The 24,519-nt window shown below is 42.1% G+C and overlaps 1 protein-coding gene and 1 non-coding gene across 2 annotated transcripts in view; both read right to left on the reverse strand.

Annotated features, from left to right (window-relative positions):
* The window catches only part of GPR179 (G protein-coupled receptor 179), a 159,890-nt gene that overhangs the window by 112,545 nt on the left and 22,826 nt on the right, over positions 1-24,519 (reverse strand). The window lies entirely within an intron of this gene.
* LOC128646317 (U2 spliceosomal RNA) lies at positions 15,277-15,470 on the reverse strand. The gene has a single exon (XR_008400268.1). It is a non-coding gene; the product is annotated as a U2 spliceosomal RNA (small nuclear RNA).

Raw genomic sequence — 24,519 nt, forward strand, 5'->3', positions numbered from 1 at the left:
TATTTTTGAGTGTGGAATAGACGCTGCGTTACAGGCTAAAATGCTTGCGGTATAGTTATACCACCGTGTATCTGTATCGTAATATGCGTTCCACGCGCAATGGCCAATTTTTCAGTGGTATAGCTGTACCGCAAAACTTGTAATCTAGCCGACAGGTAGTTCTTTATTATAGGGATCTAAAGACATCCCATTCACATTGTATAGAGAATCTAGAAATAACTTTACAACCCATACATATGATGCATATAAAAAAGCACTATTTAAACACCATGAAAATTTGGGTTTCATGTCCCTTTAAGTGTTTGCAACTGTGCCTTAATGCAATACATACGGGTGCAGCCTGATTCTCTAAAGTTTGTCAGCATGGAGTCAAACTACTACACCAATCTTAACATTCGTAGACCACTCGATTCTTAAAAGACCCAGCAAGTGGCGAGCTGGCTCCCACAGAAATTAAGGAAGCTCATAAAGGGACACTAAAGTCAAAAGTTAACTTTCATGATTCAGATTCATCAGATTTGTTTTCTAAGTAAAGAGCATAGGTATTTTAAGTATTGCTATTTAAAAAATAACAAAAATAACTTCATTTTGCTTAAAAGGGATATTTTATATATGAAGGTGTTTGACTGGGAAGGGCTCAAAGGTGCATAAACACAGTATATATATACTAGCCCTAAAGCCCGTGTACACGGGCCATTTTTTGCAGTACAGCGGTCCCACCCCTTGCTCTCTCTCTATCCCCCTCTCTTTTGTTCTCTCTTTCTCCCCTCTCTTTTGCTCTCTCTCTCTCCCCTCTCTTTTACTCTCTCTCTCCCCCCTCTCTTTTGCTCTCTCTCTCCACCCTCTCTTTTGCTCTCTCTTCCCCCTCTCTTTTGCTCTCTCTCTCCCCCCTCTCTTTTGCTCTCTCTCTCCACCCTCTCTTTTACTCTCTCTCTCTCCACCCTCTCTTTTGCTCTCTCTCTCCACCCTCTCTTTTGCTCTCTCTCCCCCCTCTCTTTTGCTCTCTCTCCCCCTCTCTTTTGCTCTCTCTCTCCCCCTCTCTTTTGCTCTCTCTCTCCCCCTCTCTTTTGCTCTCTTTCTCCCCCCTCTCTTTTGCTCTCTCTCTCCACCCTCTCTTTTGCTCTCTCTTCCCCCTCTCTTTTGCTCTCTCTCCCCCTCTCTTTTGCTCTCTTTCTCCCCCCTCTCTTTTGCTCTCTTTCTCCCTCCTCTCTTTTGCTCTCTCTCTCCCCCTCTCTCTCTCCCCCCTCTCTTTTGCTCTCTCTCTCCCCCTCTCTTTTGCTCTCTTTCTCCCCCCTCTCTTTTGCTCTCTCTCTCTCCCCTCTCTTTTGCTCTCTCTCCCCCCCTCTCTTTTGCTCTCTCTCCCCCTCTTTTTCTGTCTCTCTCCCTCTCTTTTGCTCTCTCTCTCTCCCCCTCTTTTGCTATCTCTCTCCCTCTCTTTTGCTCTCTCTCTTCCCCCCTCTCGTTTGCTCTCTCTCCTCTCGTTTGCTCTCTCTCTCCTCTCGTTTGCTCTCTCTCTCCTCTCGTTTGCTCTCTCTCTCCTCTCTTTTGCTGTCTCTCTCCCTCTCTTTTGCGCTCTCTCCCCCTCTCTTTTGTGTTCTCTCTCCCTCTCTTTTGTGCTCTCTCCCCCTCTCTTTTGCACACTCTCCCTCCCCCTCTCTTTTGCGCTCTCTCCCCCTCTCTTTTGCGTACTCTCCCCCCTCTCTTTTGTGCACTCTCCCCCCTCTCTTTTGCGCACTCCCCCCTCTCTTTTGCGCACTCTTCCCCCTCTCTTTTGCGCTCTCTCCCCCCTCTCTTTTGCGCTCTCTCCCCCTCTCTTTTGTGCTCTCTCCCCCTCTCTTTTGTGCTCTCTCCTCCCTCTTTTGCTGTCTCTCTCCCCCCTCTCTTTTGCTGTCTCTCTCCCCCTCTCTTTTGCTGTCTCTCTCCCCCCTCTCTTTTGCTGTCTCTTTCCCCCCTCTTTTTTGCTGTCTCTCTCCCTCCACTCTTTTGCTGTCTCTCTCCCCCCTCTCTTTTGCTGTCTCTCTCCCCCTCTCTTTTGCTGTCTCTCTCTCCTCTCTTTTGCTGTCTCTCTCCCCCCTCTCTTTTGCTGTCTCTCTCCCCCCTCTCTTTTGCTGTCTCTCTCTCTCCCTCCTTTCATTTGTTGTCTCTCTCCCCCCTCTCTTTTGCGCTCTCTCCCCCTCTCTTTTGTGCTCTCTCCCCCCTCTCTTTTGCACTCTCTCCCCCCTCCTTTTGCGCTCTTTCCCCCCTCTCTTTTGCGCTCTCTTTCCCCTCTCTTTTGCACACTCTCCCCCTCTCTTTTGTGCACTCTCCCCCTCTCTTTTGCGCACTCTACCCCCTCTATTTGCGCACTCTCCCCCTCTCTTTTGCACACACTCTCCCCCTCTCTTTGCGCACCCTCCCCCCTCTCTTTTGCGCACCCTCCCCCTCTATTTTGCGCACTCTCCCCCCTCTCTTTTGCGCACTCTCCCCCCCTCTTTTGCGCACTCTCCCCCCTCTCTTTTGCGCACTCTCCACCTCTCTTTTGCGCACTCTCCACCCTCTCTTTTGCTCTCTCTCCCCCCTCTCTTTTGCTGTCTCTCTCCCTCCTCTTTTTTTTACGGTCTCTCTCTCCCCTCTCTTTTGATGTCTCTCTCCCTCCTCTCTGTTGCTGTCTCTCTCCCCCCTCTCTTTTGCTGTCTCTCTCCCCCCTCTCTTATGCTGTCTCTCTCCTCCCTTTCTTTTGTTGTCTCTCTCCCCCTCTCTTTTGCGCTCTCTCCCCCCTCTCTTTTGTGCTCTTTCCCCCTCTCTTTTGCGCACTCTCCCCCTCTCTTTTGCGCACTCTCCCCCTCTCTTTTGCGCAGTCTCCCCCTCTCTTTTGCGCAGTCTCCCCCTCTCTTTTGCGCACTCTCCCCCCTCTCTTTTGCGCACTCTCCCCCCTCTCTTTTGCGCACCCTCCCCCTCTCTTTTGCGCACCCTCCCCCTCTCTTTTGCGCACTCTCCCCCCTCTCTTTTGCGCACTCTCCCCACTCTTTTTTGCTGTCTCTCTCCCCCCTCTCTTTTGCTGTCTTTCTCCCTCCTCTCTTTTGCTGTCTCTCTCCCCCCTCTCTTTTGCTGTCTCTCTCCCCCCTCTCTTTTGCTGTCTTTCTCCCCCCTCTCTTTTGCTGTCTTTCTCCCCCTCTCTTTTGCTGTCTTTCTCTCCCTCTCTTTTGCTGTCTCTCTCCCTCCTATCTTTTGCTGTCTTTCTCCCCCTCTCTTTTGCTGTCTCTCTCCCTCTCTCTTTTGCTGTCTTAGTGTCTCTCTCCCCCCTCTCTTTTGCGGTCTCTCTCTCCCTCTCTCTTTTGCTGTCTCTCTCCCCCTCTCTCTTTTGCTGTCCCTCTCTCTATCCCCCCTCTCGGCCCCGCTCATGTCACGCCCGACCACATCCACGTTGCATCCGCGGCCACGCCCATGTCGCACCCGCCCGGCCACGCCCACTCCACCACTCTACACCAGGTCAGTTGGAAGGCCAGGTGTGTTTGTCCTTGTGCGCAGTCTCTACTGCGCATGACAGCTTCGGACAAACACACTTGGCCTTTTATTATATAGGATATATATATATGTATTTATATATAGACAACACACAGAGAAAGTCCAGCACTCACTTACAAGCTCTCAGCTAAGATTAAAAGCAAAAATGGAGGGGTTAGTTACCGCATTTCGCTAAATGGGACAAGCCCAGGTACCTTGTCAAGGTCCCTTCCAAAACCTGGGTCCCTAAAACAACCACACAATGCAAGCTCTCAATCCAACAAACTGGGAATCCCATGACCCTGCAACATGCTCAGCCCTAGGTGCTCACTGGCACTCACAGGCAGTCTGTGACTCTGGGGACAGCACAGCTTCCTGGGCTTGTCCCATTTGACCAAATACAGTGACTAACCCTTCAATTTTTGCGTGAGTGAGTGATCGACATTCTCTGTGTGTTGTATTAATTTGTTTTGTAATTATCCCTATGGGCCTTGCACCCAGGCCTGTCTGGGGTAAACTGCCTGTGACTCTGGGGACAGCACAGCTTCCTGTGAGTGCCAGTAAGCACCCAGGGGCCAGGGCTCTGCAGGTTGCAGGGTCATGGAATGTGTACCCAATCCAGTCTGAGAGTGCAGTCCCCTTCCGTGTTTTGTATATATATATATATATATATATATATAGACCGGTATGCTGAACAGGACTCGGCAAAGATCCCAACTGCGCAACACATAAGCAGGCACCACAGACTGTTCCATACACCTTTATTGTGTCAAACACATAACGTTTCAGCCCCCCACAGAGGCATTGGTCACATGAATAGTGATACACACACAACGTATAACAGCACACCCCTACAGGGGATAACCTAATAAGCCGCAAATTGTGATACCTTAACAACCCTAACCTCATTCTTTAAAAACAAAAAAGAGCTAAACACAAAGTGCCCCAAGGGTATGGTAGAAACAACTAAGAGGAGAAGAGACCAACAGTCCTTATTTTTAGAAACAGCTATAATCGATCATAGTGTTGAAACCATTATGTGAAATAGTTCCCAGCCTATGTATCCACCTTGATTCCAACCTCACTAATGCCTTGGCTCGATCACCACCACGTCTTGACTTTGGTATGTGGTCAATCAGAATAGTCCTAATAGTATAGATCAAATGTCCAGCTTGCTGAAAGTGGCGTGCCACTGGTTGATCTGATCCGCATTTTTCAATGGCTAGTCTAATTGCAGACTTGTGGTTCGCCAGGCGCTCCCTGAAAGTAGTGATGGTTTTACCAATATAATACTGGGGGCATGGGCAAATAATGATATAAACGACATGGTCTGATGTACAAGTCAGCCTATGTCGTATCTGAAACATCTGATTCGTATGTGGATGATGAAACCGGTTTCCTGTGAGCATTCCATTACAGGTAGAACAATTGCCACACTGAAAACATCCCTTCTTGCCCACTGGTAGCCATGTATCCTTCTGATAGCTGTTGACGGGGTCCGTCTTCACTAACAGATTCCTCAAGTTCCTCGACCTTTTGTAAACTAATCATGGAGGAGGAATGTCATCGAATGGTAAACTGGCATCCGTATAAAGTATAGGCCAATGCTGCTGTATGATCCTCTGCACTGCTTTTGAAGCTGGTGTAAAAGTGGTGATAAAGTTTAGATGTTTATCAAGTGGTTTAGGTGTTTTGGAGGTGATAGATTGTTGGGAGAGGAGAGCTGCTGTCTCCATTGTGCCTTAATGATGGTCTCAGGGTATCCCCTTTTCAGGAAACGTTTGGACATGATCTCTAGTTGTTTTTTCTTATTGGTCTCCTCGGTGTTATTGCGTACGAAAAACAAGAGTTGGGAGGAACTAACCCCTATCTTCTGAAACTGTGGGTGAAAACTACCAAAATGTAACAGTGAATTTTTATCAGCGGGCTTACTGAATAATGTGGGGTATAGTCTAAGACCATCACTTGTGTCTTTTTTTTTATAGATTTCTACATCTAAGAAGTGTATCCTATCCATATCACTCTCAATTTTAAACCGTACAGTTAATTAATTGAGTTCGTGAAACCAATCTAATAAGGATAGTGCACTGCCACTCCAAACAAGGAAATGCCATCTATATGACGACGATAGAACCTGATGGAGCTCTGCCTGGGGAGAAAGATATATTCTTGTTCATACATTGCCATATAAATATTGGCATACGATGGGGCCATATTAGACCCCATCGGAGTGCCTAATGTCTGAAGGAAAAAAGTATTTTCAAACCAAAAATAATTCTTAACCAGACAGAGTTCCATCAGCTCGATCAAAAATTCAATAGGGGGGCCGGTATACTGAGAATACGTCTGACCATCTCTAAGCCGTGTGTGTGGGGAATTATGGTGTAAAGATTAACAACATCCATTGTTACTAGTATATCAGATGGTTGTATGTCATTAAGACTACTCAGTTGAGATATTAATTCAGCCGGATCTCTAAGATAAGAGGAGGTAGATTGAACCACAGGCTGCAAGAAGTAATCAATGTATTCAGCCAGGGGCTGAAACAATGAATCCCTGGCCAAAACTATTGGACGCCCAGGGGGTTTGCTCAAACATTTATGAATCTTAGGTAATAAATACAGTATTGGGCAAATTGGGTTATCTACTGTCAGATAGTGAAATACATCTTCATCTATAAAATTAGAGTTCAAGGCCGAAGTCAAAAATTTGTCAACCTGGATTTTAAACATATTAGTAGGATTAAATGCTAATTTACGATAGGTAGACTCATCACTCAATTGTCGCAATGCCTCTGTCTGATACTGTGAATAATCTAACAGCACAATGGCTCCGCCCTTATCAGTGGGCCTAATCACAATAGTATTGTCATCCATAAGAGTTTTTAGAGCACTTCTCTCGTCTGCTGATAGATTATCCCAAGTGGCAGACTCAGAGACTTTTTGTTTACTGATATCAGAGTTACACATTCTAGTGAATGTTTTATAGAGATATGAGTATTGGTGGGCTCATAAGTACTCCCTACTTTGAAAGGCTTCTGTATATAAGTTGGACTATTCTGAAAGTGATCTTTTAGTTTTAACTGCTGTTGAAAGAGAAATAAGTAAACTTGTAGCTCAAAGGCATCACATTTCGGGGTAGGGATAAATGACAGGCCCTTATTCAAAAGTGAATATTCTGCATCGGATAAGGTACGAGAGCTTAGGTTGTATACTATGCTTTTCTGTTTGCAGGCAGTGCTATTCTTTGTTGTAACTATGGTGTTTCCTACCACCCCTCCTATTGTGTCGGTGTCTGACCCCGCAGGTAAAGAGGGTCTCTGTGAAGACCAAGTGCTAACTCCACCAGTAGCAGTTGTGACACGTTGAGAGCTAATGGCTTCACTCCCAGAGGAATCTCCCCCACTGCTATCCACTGTCTTAAAGTTCACCCGTCTATTCTTATTGTACCTCCCCCTTCTCTGAAAAGGCATGTCCTGTTTCCCATATAACCATTTGTATACCTTTCTTTCCCTGTAATCATGTTCAACAGTGTTATATTTTTTATTTTTAAAGGGACACTGAACCAAAAAAATTTCTTTCGGGATTCAGATAGAGCATAACATTTTAAGCAACTTTCTAATTTACTCCTATTATCAAATTTTCTTTATTCTCTTGGAATCTTTATTTGAAATGCAAGAATGTAAGTTTAGATGCCGGCCCATTTTTGGTGAACAACCTGGTTTGTTCTTGCTGATTGGTGGATAAATTCATCCACCAATAAAAAAGTGCTGTCCAGAGTACTGAACTAAAAAAAAAGAGTAAAAAAAGCTTAGATGCCTTCTTTTTCAAATAAAGATAGCAAGAGAACGAAGAAAAATTGATAATAGGAGTAAATTAGAAAGTTGCTTAAAATTGCATGCTCTATATGAATCACGAAAGTAAAAATTTGGGTTCAGAGTCCCTTTAAATTCAAGTAATTCCTGTTTATATTTGGCAACTTGGGTTGTTAATTTGTTAAGCCAATCTGTCTCTGAGTCTTCACTGAGGATATGTAGCAATTTATCCTTAATAAGGGAGATATCTGTTTTAACAATAGCATTAGGTCGTGCCAACATTTATTTAAAATGCCGCACCTCCTTTTGCAAAATTCCATGCTCGTCCTCTCCAGGGTCGGTATGTTTTTTATCCTAAACCCCTGTGGTATGAATTTATGCTTGTGATACTTAGATAAATACACTGCATGCAAGTAATAATCAATCTCCTTTTTAATCTAACAACAGACGAGAGAAGTGCTCTAAAAACTCTTGTGAATGACAATACCATTGTGATTAGGCCTGCTGATAAGGGCGGAGCCATTGTGCTGTTAGATGATTCACAGTATCAGACAGAGGCATTGCAGCAATTGAGTGATGAGTCTACCTATCGTAAATTAGCATTTAATCCTACTAACATGTTTAAAACCCAGGTTGACACATTTTTTACTTTGGCCTTGAACTCTACTTTTATAGATAAAGATGTATTTCACTATCTGACAGTAGATAACCCAATTTGCCCAATACTGTATTTATTACCTAAGATTCATAAATGTTTGAGCTACCCCCTGGGAGTCCGATAGTTTCGGCCAGGGGTTCATTGTTTTAGCCCCTGGCTGAATACATTGATTACTTCTTGCAGCCTTTGGTTCAATCTACCTCCTCTTATCTTAGAGATTCAGTAGTCTTAATGACATACAACCATCTGATATACTTGTAAAAATGGATGTTGTTAATCTTTAGACCATAATTCCCCACACACACGGCTTGGAGATGGTCAGACGTGCCACCACTCATATCTGGTGTAACAGTAGTGTCAATTTAAAAAAACGAAACTTTTTTGACTGTGAAACATCAGTCTGCTTTTTTGTATCAGGCTCACAGCGTATACTGTGCCCACTTGCCCAGTGCCACCACTCATATCTTGTTTAATAGTAGTGTAAGTGTACATTTAAAAAAACAAAACATTTTTGACTGTGAAACATCAGTCTGCTTTTTTGTGTCAGGCTCACAGCGTATACTGTGCCCACTTGCCCAGTGCCACCACTCATATCTTGTTTAATAGTAGTGTAAGTGTACATTTAAAAAAAAAAAAAATGTTTTGACTGTGAAACATCTGTCTGCTTTTTTGTATCAGGCTCACAGCGTATACTGTGCCCACTTGCCCAGTGCCACCACTCGTATCTTGTTTAATAGTAGTGTAAGTGTACATTTAAAAAAAAAAACTTTTTTGACTGTGAAACATCAGTCTGCTTTTTTGTGTCAGGTTCACAGCGTATACTGTGCCCACTTGCCCAGTGCCACCACTCATATCTTTTTTAATAGTAGTGTAAGTGTACATTTAAAAAAAAAAAAACTTTTTGGACTGTGAAACATCTGTCTGCTTTTTTGTGTCAGGCTCACAGTGTATACTGTGCCCACTTGCCCAGTGCCACCACTCATATCTTGTTTAATAGTAGTGTAAGTGTACATTTAAAAAAAAATAAAAAATTTTTGGACTGTTAAACATCAGTTTGCTTTTTTGTGTCAGGCTCACAGCGTATACTGTGCCCACTTGCCCAGTGCCACCACTCATATCTTGTTTAATAGTAGTAGTGTAAGTGTACATTTAAAAAAAACAAAAACTTTTTTGACTGTGAAACATCAGCCTGCTTTTTTGTGTCAGGCTCACAGCGTATACTGTGCCCACTTGCCCAGTGCCACCACTCATATCTTGTTTAATAGTAGTGTAAGTGTACATTTAAAAAAAAAACTTTTTGGACTGTTAAACATCAGTCTGCTTTTTTGTGTCAGGCTCACAGCGTATACTGTGCCCACTTGCCCAGTGCCACCACTCATATCTTGTTTAATAGTAGTGTAAGTGTACATTTAAAAAAAAAAAAACTTTTTTGACTGTGAAACATCAGTCTGCTTTTTTGTGTCAGGCTCACAGCGTATACTGTGCCCACTTGCCCAGTGCCACCACTCATATATTGTTTAATAGTAGTGTAAGTGTACATTTAAAAAAAACAAAAACTTTTTGGACTGTGAAACATCAGTCTGCTTTTTTGTGTCAGGCTCACAGCGTATACTGTGCCCACTTGCCCAGTGCCACCACACATATCTTGTTTAATAGTAGTGTAAGTGTACATTTAAAAAAACAACAAACTTTTTTGACTGTGAAACATCAGTCTGCTTTTTTGTGTCAGGCTCACAGCGTATACTGTGCCCACTTGCCCAGTGGCACCACTCATATCTTGTTTAATAGTAGTGTAAGTGTACATTTAAAAAAAAATAAAAAAATTTTGGACTGTTAAACATCAGTTTGCTTTTTTGTGTCAGGCTCACAGCGTATACTGTGCCCACTTGCCCAGTGCCACCACTCATATCTTGTTTAATAGTAGTAGTGTAAGTGTACATTTAAAAAAACAAAAACTTTTTTGACTGTGAAACATCAGTCTGCTTTTTTGTGTCAGGCTCACAGCGTATACTGTGCCCACTTGCCCAGTGCCACCACTCATATCTTGTTTAATAGTAGTGTAAGTGTACATTTTAAAAAAAAAACTTTTTGGACTGTTAAACATCAGTCTGCTTTTTTGTGTCAGGCTCACAGCGTATACTGTGCCCACTTGCCCAGTGCCACCACTCATATCTTGTTTAATAGTAGTGTAAGTGTACTTTAAAAAAAAAAAAAAAATGTTGACTGTGAAACATCAGTCTGCTTTTTTGTGTCAGGCTCACAGCATATACTGTGCCCACTTGCCCAGTGCCACCACTCATATCTTGTGTAATAGTAGTGTAAGTGTACATTTAAAAAAAAAAAAAAACTTTTTGGACTGTGAAACATCAGTCTGCTTTTTTGTGTCAGGCTCACAGCGTATACTGTGCCCACTTGCCCAGTGCCACCACACATATCTTGTTTAATAGTAGTGTAAGTGTACATTTAAAAAAACAACAAACTTTTTTGACTGTGAAACATCAGTCTGCTTTTTTGTGTCAGGCTCACACCGTATACTGTGCCCACTTGCCCAGTGCCACCACTCATATCTTGTTTAATAGTAGTAGTGTAAGTGTACATTTAAAAAAAAAAAAAACTTTTTGGACTGTGAAACATCAGTCTGCTTTTTTGTGTCAGGCTCACAGCGTGTACTGTGCCCACTTGCCCAGTGCCACCACACATATCTTGTTTAATAGTAGTGTAAGTGTACATTTAAAAAAACAACAAACTTTTTTGACTGTTAAACATCAGTCTGCTTTTTTGTGTCAGGCTCACAGCGTATACTGTGCCCACTTGCCCAGTGGCACCACTCATATCTTGTTTAATAATAGTGTAAGTGTACATTTAAAAAAAAAACTTTTTGGACTGTGAAACATCAGTCTGCTTTTTTGTGTCAGGCTCACAGCGTATACTGTGCCCACTTGCCCAGTGCCACCACTCATATCTTGTTTAATAGTAGTGTAAGTGTACATTTAAAAAAACAAAAAACTTTTTGGACTGTGAAACATCAGTTTGCTTTTTTGTGTCAGGCTCACAGCATATACTGTGCCCACTTGCCCAGTGCCACCACTGATATCTTGTTTAATAGTAGTGTAAGTGTACATTTAAAAAAAAAAAAACTTTTTGGACTGTGAAACATCATCGGAACCTTGACGCACCATCCTCCTCCAGCTTAGCTTCGGGTACCTCTCAAGTTACCACTCGCCCGCCTGCCACCACCACCATCACTAGCACCACAGCCGCTTCACTTGAACTCTCAGAGGAGTTATTTACACATCAGTTTGAAGAAATGAGTGATGCGCAACCATCATTGACAGAGGATGTAGATAACAGTGATATGTCTCAGTCAGGCAGCATTACAGACATGGACGTACGGTGTTATGATAATGATGTTGTACCCGCTGCTGCTTCCTTTGTTGAGTTGTCAGATACAAGTGAAGTGGTTGATGATGACGATGCATCCATGGATGTCACGTGGGTGCCCGCTAGAAGAGAAGAAGAACAGGGGGAAAGTTCAGATGGGGAGACAGAGAGGAGGAGGAGGAGATGAGTTGGAAGCAGGGGGAGGTCGTCGCAAAGAGCTAGTGGCACAGTCAGACAGCATGCATCGGCACCCGGGGTCAGCCAGACAGCACGCCAATCAACGCATGCTGTTGCCACAACCAGAATGCCGTCATCGCAGAGCTCAGCAGTGTGGCATTTTTTTGTGTGTCTGCCTCTGACAACAGCGATGTCATTTGCAACCTGTGCCAAAAGAAACTGAGTCGTGGGAAGTCCAACACCCACCTAGGTACAACTGCTTTGCGAAGGCACATGATCGCACATCACAAACGCCTATGGGATCAACACATGAGTACAAGCAGCACACAAACTCAAAGCCGCCATCCTCCTCCTGGTCCAGCATCTTCAGCCACGTCAACCACTGCTGTCCTCCTTGCCCCGTCTCAACCATCCGCCACTCCGTCTCTCGCCTTGAGCAGTTCCTGCTCATCAGCCCACAGTCAGGTGTCTGTCAAGGACATGTTTGAGCGTAAGAAGCCAATGTCACAAAGTCACTCCCTTGCCCGGCGTCTGACAGCTGGCTTGTCTGAACTCTTAGCCCGGCAGCTTTTACCATACAAGCTGGTGGAGTCTGAGGCATTCAAAAAATTTGTAGCTATTGGGACACCGCAGTGGAAGGTACCCGGCCGAAATTTCTTTGGACAAAAGGCAATCCCCAACCTGTACTCGATTGTGCAAAAGGAAGTAATGGCATGTCTGGCACACAGTGTTGAGGCAAGGGTCCATCTGACCACTGATACCTGGTCTGCAAAGCATGGTCAGGGCAGGTATATCACCTACACTGCGCATTGGGTAAACCTGCTGACGGCTGCCAAGCATGGAATGCGTGGCATTGCAGAGGAGTTGGTGACACCGCCACGACTTGCAGGCAGGCCTGCTGCCACCTCCTCTACTCCTCCTACTCCATCCTCTTCCATAACCTCCTCGGCTGAGTCCTCTTCTGCTGCTGCGTCTTGCTCCACATCAACGGCACCCCCCCCAGCTCCACAGGTACTATTCCACATACCGGATACGGCAGTGTCACGCCGTCTTGGGGTTGACTTGCCTGAAAGCAGAGAGTCACACTGGACCAGCACTCCTGTCCACCCTGAACACACAGGTGGATCAGTGGCTGACTCCGCACCAACTGGAGATCGGCAAAGTGGTTTCTGACAAAGGAAGAAATTTGGTGGCGGCATTGAATTTGGGCAAGTTGATACATGTGCCGTGCATGGCACATGTGTGTAATCTGATCGTACAACGCTTTGTGCATAAGTACCCAGGCTTACAGGACGTCCTGAAGCAGGCCAGGAAGGTGTGTGGCCATTTCAGGCGTTCCTACACGGCCATGGCGCACTTTTCAGATATCCAGCGGAGAAACAACATGCCAGTGAGGCGCTTGATTTGCGACAGCCCGACACGTTGGAATTCAACACTCCTAATGTTCGACCGCCTGCTCCAACAAGAAAAAGCCGTTAACGACTATTTGTATGACCGGGGTGCTAGGACAGCCTCAGTGGAGCTGGGAATTTTTTTGCCAAGTTACTTGGCGCTCATGCGCAATGCCTGTAGGCTCATGCGTCCTTTTGAGGAGGTGACAAACCTAGTCAGTCGCACCGAAGGCACCATCAGTGACATCATACCATTTGTTTTCTTCCTGGAGCGTGCCCTGCAAAGAGTGCTGGATCAGGCCGTAGATGAGCGTGAAGAGGAAGAGGAAGAGTTGTGGTCACCATCACCACCAGAAACCGCCTTATCAGCATCGCTTGCTGGACCAGCGGCAATGCTGGAAGAGGATTGTGAGGAAGAGGAGTCAGAGGAGGAATGTGGCTTTGAGGAGGAGGAGGAAGACCAACCACAACAGGCATCCCAGGGTGCTCATTGTCACCTATCTGGTACCCGTGGTGTTGTACGTGGCTGGGGGGAAGAAGATACCCTCAGTGAGATCACTGAGGACGAGGAACGGGACATGAGTAGCTCGGCATCCAACCTTGTGCAAATGGGGTCTTTCATGCTGTCGTGCCTGTTGAGGGACCCTTGTATAAAAAAGCTGAAGGAGAATGACCTGTACTGGGTGTCCATGCTACTAGACCCCCGGTATAAGCATAAAGTGCCTGAAATGTTACCGAATTACCGCAAGTCGGAAAGGATGCAGTAGTTCCAAAAGAAATTAAAAACTATGCTTTACACAGCATATAAGGGTGATGTCACAGCACAACGGGAATCTAACAGGGGAAGAGGTGAAAGTAATCCTCCTCCTCCCATGACTACGCCGGCAAGGACAGGACACTTTACAGACGTGTTGTTGATGGAGGACATGCAGAGCTTTTTAAGTCCTATGCATCGGCACAGCCCTTCGGGGTCCACCCTCAGAGAACGACTCGACCGACAGGTAGCAGGATACCTCGCCTTAACTGCAGATCTTGACACTCTGAGGAGCGATGAACCCCTTGACTACTGGGTGTGCAGGCTTGACCTGTGGCCTGAGCTATCCCAATTTGCGATAGAACTTCTGGCCTGCCCAGCTTCAAGTGTCCTGTCAGAAAGGACCTTCAGTGCAGCAGGAGGTATTGTCACTGAGAAGAGAAGTTGCCTAGGTCAAAAAAGTCTAGATTACCTCACCTTTATTAAGATGAATGAGGGATGGATCCCGAAGGGACTGACATTGGGCAATACATTCGACTAAAAAGGCCTGATGAGATGAGCTGCCTTGGGCTAAAAATGGTCCACACGCTGCTGTATTTTATCTCTGAATGCCGGATGACCTGAGTGACTTATGACCTGAGTGACTTATCCGCCACCAACTAGGGTTCAAGCCGCAATGTTTTAGGGCACTTTCTGCCTGGGAAACAAACATAAATTTTTCTGGCCGCTGCTACAGCAGCGGCTGCAACAATACCTCATTTTTCAGGCATGTCTACATGCCTAATTGTTCTGGCCTCTGGTGCAGCACTGTGGCTTCAAAAACCAAACCAATAAAAAAGGCACATAACAGGGATTAAACTGATAGGAATAGTACTACTTAACACACCACTCCTATCTGGTGGCACATTAGATTGCACGCGCAGTGCCCCAAATTTGAAGTAGGAGGACCGACCAAGCATCTTTTTCCATCTCCCGGTTCCTAAAATCCATGCCATATACATGTCCCCTGATAGGGGACGTAACAGGGATTAAACTGTCAAGAATAGTACTACTTAAAGGGCCATTATACCCAAATGTTTAAACACTTGAAAGTGATGCAGCATAGCTGTAAAAAGCTGATTAGAAAATATCTCCTGAGCATCTCTATGTAAAAAAGAAAGATATTTTACCTCAAAAGTTCCTCAGTAGCCACCTCCCATTGTAAAGGATTTCTAAGCAGCATTTTAGTCTGTCTGTCCTGGGACAGCTTAGGGGATGAGCCTTGTGAACTCTCATATTATTTCACCAATTAGGTAAAGGAAGCTTACTATGAAATCTCATGAGAGTTAAGTCAAATCTCATGAGATTACAGTAAGAGTTCATGACCTCAGCACTGCTGATGCTGATTGGCTGCTGTTCATTTCTTCATTTTTTTTAAATTTTTACCTGCAGCTGGGAGCAAGTGAAGTATAACGTTTTACACAGAACTTACTCTGCTGAGCTGAGAAGATTGTGAGGTAAAATATCTTCCTTTTTTACATAGAGATGCTCAGGTGATATTTTCCTGTCAGCTTTTCCCAGTTATACTGCATCGGTTTCAAGTGATTTAGCATATGAGTATTATGTCCCTTTAACACACCACTCATATCTGGTGGCACAGTAGATTGCACGCGCAGTGCCCCAAATTTGAAGTAGGAATACCGACCAAGCATCTTTTTCCATCTCCCGGTTCCTAAAATCCATGCCATATACACGTCCCCTGATAGGGGACGTAACAGGGATTAAACTGATAAGAATAGTACTACTTAACATACCTTATAATAATGCAGAGAGAGGCAATTCAGAGAGAGGATTCTGAAGAAGAGGAATCAGAGTAGGAAGTTGGCTTTGAGGAGGTGGAAGACCAAACACAGCAGGCGTCCCAGGGGGCTTGTTGTCACCTTTCAGGGACCCTTGGTGTTGTACGTGGCTGGGTGGAGGAAGAGACCTTCAATGACATCAGTGAGGACAAGGAATGGGACATGGCTAGCTTGGTATCCAACCTTGTGCAAATGGGGAGTTTGCGGTTGTTCAAATGGACTGTTTGCGGTTGTTTGCGGTGCGTTAAACAGGGAATTTGGTCTGTCACTGTGAAGCGGGCATAACCCTTACACTACCTGATTGATACAACATCATACCTGATGTTTTAAAGCACGTTATTCCAAACAATTTAGGAATTTTAGGTGATTTATGCCCTTTATGGATTAAAACCAGACTCTGCATCAACTATGTAATTTTCCGTGGGAGTTTTGCCATGGATCCCCCTCCGGCATGCCACAGTCCAGGTGTTAGTCCCTTGGAAACAACTTTTCCATCACTATTGTGCCCAGAAAGAGTCCCTGTGGGTTTTAAAATTCACCTGCCTATTGAAGTCAATGGCGGTTCGCCCGGTTTGCCCGTTCGCGAACTGCAAAATTTTATGTTTGCGACATCACTAATTCTCAGTAATAATGTTCACTATACCGGACCCCCTATTGCATTTTTGATTGAGCTGATGGAGCTCTGCCTAGTTAAGAATTATTTTCTGTTTGAAAATATTCTTTTCCTTCAGACATTTGGCACTGTGATGGGGTCTAATATTGCCCCATCGTATGCCAATATTTATATGGCAATGTATGAACATATCAATGAATATATATATATATATATATATCCCCAGGCAGAGCTACATCAAATTTTATCGTCGTTATATAGACAACATTTTCCTTGTTTGGAGTGGCAGTGCACTATCCTTATTAGATTGGTTTCACCAACTCAACTCAATTAATTCTACTGTACAGTCCAAAATTGAGAATGATATGGATAGGATACACTTCTTAGATGTAGGAATCTATAAAAAAGACACAAGTGATGGTCTTAGACTATACACTACATTATTCAGTAAGCCCACTGATAAAAATTAACTGTTACATTTTGGTAGTTTTCACCCACAGTTTCAGTAGATAAGGGTTAGTACCTCTCAGCTCCTGCATGTCATATGCAATAACACAGAGGAGACCAATAAGAAAAAACAACTAGAGGCCATGTCCAAACATTTCCTGAGCAGGGGATACCCTGAGACCATCATTAAGGCACAATTTGAGACAGCAGCTGTCCTCACCCAACAATCTATCACCTCCAAACCACCTAAACCACCTGATAAACGTCTAATTTTTATCACAAATTTTACACCAGCTTCAAAAGCAGTGCAGAGGATCATACAACAGCATTGGCTTACACTTTCTATGGATGCCAGTTTACGATTCGATGACATTCCTCCACCATGATTAGCTTACAAAAGGTTGCGGAACTTGAGGGATCTGTTAGTGAAGACAGACCGTGTCAACAGCTATCGGAAGGATACATGGCTACCAGTGGGCAAGAAGGGATGTTTTCAGTGTGGCAATTGTTCTACCTGTAATGGAATGCTCACAGGAAATCAGTTTAATCATCCCCACACAAATCAGATGTTTCAGATACGACATAGGCTGACTTGTACATCAGACCATGTCGTTTATATCATTATTTGCCCATGCTCCCTGTATTATATTGGTAAAACCATCACTACTTTCAGGGAGTGCCTGGCGAACCACAAGTCTGCAATTAGACTAGCCATTGAAAAATGCAGATCAGATCAACCAATGGCACGCCACTTTCAGCAAGCTGGACATTCAATCTCTACTATTAGGACTATTCTGATTGACCACATACCAAAGTCAAGACGTGGTGGTGATCGAGCCAAGGCATTAGTGAGGTTGGAATCAAGGTGGATACATAGGCTGGAAACTATTTCACCTAATGGTCTCAACACTATGATCGATTATAGCTGTTTCTAAAAATAAGGACTGTTGGTCTCTTCTCCTCTTAGTTGTTTCTACCATACCCTTGGGGCACTTTATGTTTAGCTCTTTTTTGTTTTTAAAGAATGAGGTTAGGTTTGTTAAGGTATCACAATAGGAGTATAATCTGATATATGAGCCGATGGGATGAAATACGAATATAAATTTGAGTCTTTTTATCTTTAGATTTAAGATTTGTTTGCTATACTAGCAACATTCTCCTGTCAGTGTGTTCCATACTAGCATGCACTTATGCTTTTTATAACAGGTGGATCCCTGATACTGCTGCAATCTTAGACTGACGTAGTGTCCATACGTTACTATGGTGATCTCAATAACACTCAGTATACCAGCTAAAGAAACGGCATATACAGGCGATTGGCTGTTACGCTGTATCGTGCACAGTTGCTGGCTCTGTGTTTGGTGATCACCATGACAACGGACCCGCTCTGATGACGTCCATAACGCATGTGTTTCCAGTTAGGATTTATGCGATGAGTCACGCGGTCGTGTTTGCGGCGTATCAGGTTATCCCCTGTGGGTATGTTAGGCACTTTTGTAGGGGTGTGTTTTTATATGCTGTGTGTGTATTACTATTCATGTGACCAAGGCCTCTGTGGGGGGCCGAAACGTTATGTGTTTGATATACAATAAAAGTGTTTGGAACAATCTGTGGTGCCTGCTTATGTGTTGGACAGTTGGGATCTTTGCCGAGTCCTGTTCAGCATACCGTTCTATTTTGTTCTTGATCAGACTCGTGCTGTTTATGTGAACATTTTTTATATATTTCTGACGTTTTTATGTGGTTTTATATTTTATGGTCGTTTGTGACCTCCTACCTTGTGAACTTTTTACTGAGAGTTGCATATAAATACATGTCTGAATAAACTCCTTTGTATATACAGTAGTAGTCCCTGGCCCTGACCCTCTTTTAATAAAGATATAGTACTTCTGACTAGCTGTACGAGTGGAGGTGTACTCGCCTGCAGTCTGAGTGTGTCCCAAGGAGCAGTCTGATCCAGGCAGGAGATTTCCCGGAGGAGGAGCATCTGCTACTATATTACAAGTGTCTTTACCATACCTCATACGTTTGAGGTGGAATCACGTGTGTGTGCTGTACATCTTGCTATTTTGAAGTCACCCAGTTTGTTGTTTATTGCACTAGGTGCACCCCCGTGCACTTGTCTTTTCTCTATTCCATAGAATACCTGGGAGGATCCTCTCTTGAAGAGGTGAATCTTTTTTTTGCTTGGACTGAGCTGCACTTTGTGGGGATTGTTTGGAACTGTACCTAAGGATACCCAATAGACACTCTCTCCTAAGGACTACCTATTTAAGTAGTTATATTCACCTGCTGTCCGATACCAGTCACGCTTGTGTATATATATTATATGTATTCAGTGGAGGTGTAGAGATCTGGCAGAATCCAGATCCATTACCAGACTACATCTAGATATATAGATTGTATTATCATACTGTGGTATTTATTCTTTGTACACCTATAATACACTATATCACCACACAGAGTCTGTGAAATATACATACTGGTACACTTTCCTAGTCTACCTTCATATAGCGCTGTTTCACTCTCTATCTCTGATATATAAATATATATATATATATATACAGTACACATATATATATATATATATATATATATATATATATATATATACAGTATATATATAAAGCCATATAATTATTGCATAGGCAATTAGCACATTTAGTTTGCTTTTGCCCAAATGTACTCTGTATACATTGTTACCAATGCACCAGATGATTCTGGGTAAGATATGCAAATTAGATATACAATATCTCATGTGTTTTGCTTCTGGTACTGTGTTGAAATCCAGCAATCCCCTTATGGAGAAAGTGCAGCAAAAACAGAAGTATTTCTGGACAGCTGTTTCGAGCTTATTAGCTCTTAACAGCAGACGTTGGGTTTGATTTGCAACTAAGTGAAGTTCTTTTCCAGGGCAAAAGCAATAATAATCCAGTAAGAATCCAAAAAAGAAATATTTATAAAGGCACAAATCCCCAAATTTGTAATTCCAAAATCCAAACATATTCTGAAATCCAAACTTTTAATTTAATATTGTTTTTTAAATAAAATTATCAAAAAATACTATTTTCCCTGCCTGTCAGAACCTTCTTTGCCTGTGTCTTTGTTTTTTTGTGTTCTAAAATGCAAATAATGACCTATATTTATTTATTTATTTATTTATTTATTTATAAAATATTTTACCAGGAAGGATACATTGAGATTTCTCTCGTTTTCAAGTATGTCCTGGGATCACAAAACATTGCATTGATACAATAGGGTACAATAAAATACAAAAACAATAATAATAATACACAATATATGCAAACATTTAACATAGAGCAGGTAGGAAATATTTAATCAACCATGACAGGAGCATTCTGTTTTGAGATATGTATAGAGGGATCTCTTAAAGGATTTTATGCTTGGGGAAGTTTTTAAAGTGTGAGGGAGGTCATTCCATAATTGTGGCGCTCTGTAGGAAAAGGAGGATCGAGCTGCTTTTTTTTTGTATTGAGGCAAGCTAAATAATGTGCTGTTATTGGATCGGAGGTTATAGGAGGTGGGAATAGCAGGGGAGAGCATTCTGCTCAGGTAGGGTGGGAGCTTCCCAGAAAGGCTCTTAAAGACAAGGCAGGAAAGATGGAGATTTATTTAATATAACAAATATTACCTTTCTGAATGTACTATGTATACAAAAGTATTAAAATGATTTAAAACTACCTTTAGGTTGCATGTATAAGCTGTATTATGACATGTAAATATTGCCTAAGGGCCAATTCTAAAAAGATCTCTGGGCTGGTGAGATTCTATAGGAATGCTCATGAGTCCTTGTATGTCCCTGGTGGAATGATATAGTCACTTTTTACCCTGAAAACAGGGTGTCTCGATAAGGAGTGTATACTGTGTTTTCGTATATAAGAAGGAGATGCATACATTAAAAAAGTGCACAAATTTCGTAAATTTAACAATCCTTCAAAACAAATAATTGAACCATTTGCACAAAAATAAGCAGTGAAAAATTATAATGTTAAGGTGCATTAACATTCGTAACAACATTGTTCATCAAAAATCATAAATCGTAATTTAAGTACACAGAATGTGCAAAAAAAAAAAGAAATTTATACTTAAAACTACAAAATACAAAGTGTAATTGTTCTCTCAAATTCCAGCGTAATTCTAAAAACATTATCGTACTACAGTTCTAACTGTTTTGGTCAAAATACTCAGAAATGAAAGGAAAACCTGTGCATACGAAAATGGTACAGTGCACTGAAAACAGCATCATTTTATTTGTGTTAAGTGTAATTATTTCAAGTTTTAAAACACCCCAGTTTCCCCCTCTGTACCTCACCCTTCATTGCAAACTTTTATCTAGCAGAGAGCCCTCATTATTTATATGGTAGACATCTCACAGGGACAGCCCCTTTGTTTATAGAATCCCCTGATGGCTGCCCCTGTGAGTGCTGGAGTGGAAAACCACATTGTGAGTGACCAGCTAATTTTTTAGAATCGGGGCCTAAATTATGTAGGATATTGTGGTTTATACTTGGTTCCACCCTCTCAAAAACTGTCCTATTTTTAAGATGCAAATATTCCAAAATCCAAACTATTCAGAAATGTAAACCTTTTCCGATCCCAAGCAGTTTGGATAAAGGGTTTTATATACCAGATTGGTACCAGATGGGTTGCAAAGGACCAAACCTGGAGAGGAGTCTGAGACATTTTTTCTATATGATTTTTTTTTAATTATTTCTATTAAAACACATAAAAAAATTAATAAAAATGATATTGCATGTTTTAAGGTATTTGACTGGGAAGGGCTCAAAAAATATATAAAATGCATATATATATGTTTGTGTGTATGTGTATATATCTTAATGTATATATGTGTTTATATGTATATATTTGTATGTATGTGTGCACAGAAATATTTATATATACTGTATATAAACAAATAGACATGTATACACATATATAGACATGTATAGATAAACACATACACATATACGGTTAGGTCCGTAAATAATTGGACACCGACCCAATTTTCATAATTCTAGTTCTGTACGCCACCACAATGGATTTGAAATGATACAACCGAGATGCAGTTGAAGTGCTGACTCTCATCTTTAATTCAAGGGGTTGAACAAAAATATTGTATGAAATGTTTAGGAATTGCAACCATTTTCATACACAGTTCCCTTATTTCAGGGGCTCAAATGTAATTGGACACATTAACACAATCATAAATAAAATGTTCATTTTTTAATCCTTTGCAGGAAGCAACTGAAGTTCGGAACGCATGGGCATCACCAAATGCTGGGTTTCCATCTTTATGATGCTTTGCCAGGCCTTTACTGCATCTTTCTTCAGTTGTTGTTTGTTCGTGGGTCTTTCTGCCTTAAGCTTTGTCTTCAATAAGTGAAATGTATCCTCAATCGGGTTGAGATTAGGTGATTGCAGAATATTCCACTTCTTGTATTAAAAAACTCCTGGGTTACTTTTGTGATTTGTTTTAGGTCATTATCCATATATAATGTGAAGGGCCTTCCAATCAACTTCGCTGAATTTGGCTGAATCTGAGCAGACAATATATCCCTTTACACTTCAGAATTAATTCGGCTGCTTCTGTCACATCATCAATAAACACTAGTGACCCAGTGCCATTGGAAGCCATGCACGCCCATGCCATCACACTGCCTCCACTGTGTTTTACAGATGTGGTATGCTTTGGATCATGAGCCGTTCCAAGCCTTCTCCATAATTTTTTCTTCCCATCATTCTGGTACAGGTTGATCTTAATTTCCTCTGTCCAAAGAAAGCTGTTCCAGAACTGTACTGGCTTATCTGACCTTTCTATTCTTGAGTCTTATGAATGGTTTGCACCTTGTGGTGAACCCTCTGTATTTGCTCTCATGAAGTCTTCTCTTTATGGTAGACTTGGATAATGTTATTCCTACCTCCTGGAAAGTGTTCTTCACTTAGCTTGGCTGGATGTTGTGGAGGGGTTTTCCTATTGAAAGGATCCTATGACCATCCGCCACTGTTGTCTTTTATGGACGTACAGGCCTTTTTGTGTTGTAGAGCTCACCAGTGCGTTCTTTTTTTTCTCATGTGGAGTGACCAAACTGCTGATTTAGCCACTCTTAATTTTCCTGCAATCTCTCCTATGGATATCTTTTTTGCATCCTAAGGATGGCCTGTTTCACTTGCATTGATAGCTCCTTTGAATGCATGTTATGGGTTCACAGCAACGGCTTCCAAATGCGAATGCCACACATTTAAATCAACTCCAGACCTTTAACCTGCTTAATTGATGATGAAATAACGAAGGAATAGCTGCTGTCCATGAAACAACTTTTCAGTCAATTGTCCAATTACTTTTGATCCCTTGAAAAAGAGGGGGCTACATATTAAAGAGCTGTAATTCCTAAACCCTTCCTCAAATTAAAGCTGAGAGACTGAACTTCAAGACCATACTCATTATTTTACTGTAACTTGAATATATTTTGGTAAACAGCCAAAATAACAAAAACTTGTGTTAGTGTCCAATTATTTCTGGACCTAATTCTATATGCCCTTTACAGTCAAACACTTATACCATATCCCTTTTAACCCTTTTGAAATATTTTATTTTTTAATTTTATTTTAAATATTCTTTTATTGAGGTTTTGGGAAGAACATAATACACAATGATTGCCATACAATCGTAAAGATAACAATTCAAATCAATTGTAAACACAAATCTAAGTAAGACATGTAAGGAATTACAAGGTATAGACTTTAGAAACCTCCATTTAACTTTGACAATATCTAATCTGTAGGACTATTTGGTTGGTCACTTATGGACCACATGGGGATGTATGGTGAGGAGTATATGATAGTCCACCTGTGGCCACATTAGGGCCTTGTGGCACCTTATAAGAGAATGTATCAGCGGGTAAACACCGCTTGTGGTAGTGTGATGTAGTTATAAATGCACCTAATAGCAAAATAGTATATAAGGGGAGGAATATTTTTATGATGGAATCTTAACGTTTAAGGACTTATAGTGTACACTGTGTGAAATTATTACATAGATTGGACATTAAGACAATGTAAAGGTAGAACCAAGTACTGATGCTGTTCTTGGAGAACAGAGGTGTAAGTACTCTGTCTACATGCAGAAACTCAGTGTGCTATACTCAGGTACAAGGGCACGAACCACTTGTAAGGGGATAGAAATGTAATCCTAATGGTGAAGATAATAGGAGTTACGTCAACTCAGGTGGGGAGGGCTTATTATAAGTATATGAGGAGCTCAGACTACAGTATAAGGAATACATCTTCTTCCTGCAATGATGTTAGGAGCCCATTCAAATATATGGAGTACTTTATGATCTAGTAGTAAACAGGGAAGAGATATATAATTGTCACACCCGTATGCGAATCTGAGGAATACAAAATAATTTCGCTATCAATGGTAAGACCTCAATTGCCGAGACAAAATAAAATCTAAATTAATGTAGCAGAAAGTTACTGAAGAGTACAATGAGAGGTTGTATCTTCATTGTAACACCAAGCTGTGATTTCTATAATGGTGGTGTAAATAAGATTACCCTATAGCTGCCATCTGTGCAGAGGAGTGCACTGAGGAAATGCAGCAGGGAAATCGGTTTACACCCCAGAGGTCAGATAAGGCATATAGGGCTGAACTAAATAAAATATGAAGCAGAAACTTCTATAAAAAATAATCAATTGTTAGTGCAGGAAATATAAGCGGATGAGGTGTAATTGAACCTATTAAAAATAAAGTCTTATAGAAAAATATGAAGGTTGTATATTGTCCAAGTAGCATAAAATCTCAATAGGAGTGGAATTTAGGTGCAGGATACCACAGCATAATACTTATGAAGTTTAGGGCTTACCGGAGTACAAATCGTTGAGAGAGCTATGCGATACAAAGTGTGGTTACAGAGCGGTGTGTCAGTCCGACTGTGCTGAA

Source organism: Bombina bombina, chromosome 1, assembly GCF_027579735.1.
Source record: "Bombina bombina isolate aBomBom1 chromosome 1, aBomBom1.pri, whole genome shotgun sequence".
NCBI classification, from domain to species: Eukaryota; Metazoa; Chordata; class Amphibia; order Anura; family Bombinatoridae; genus Bombina; species Bombina bombina.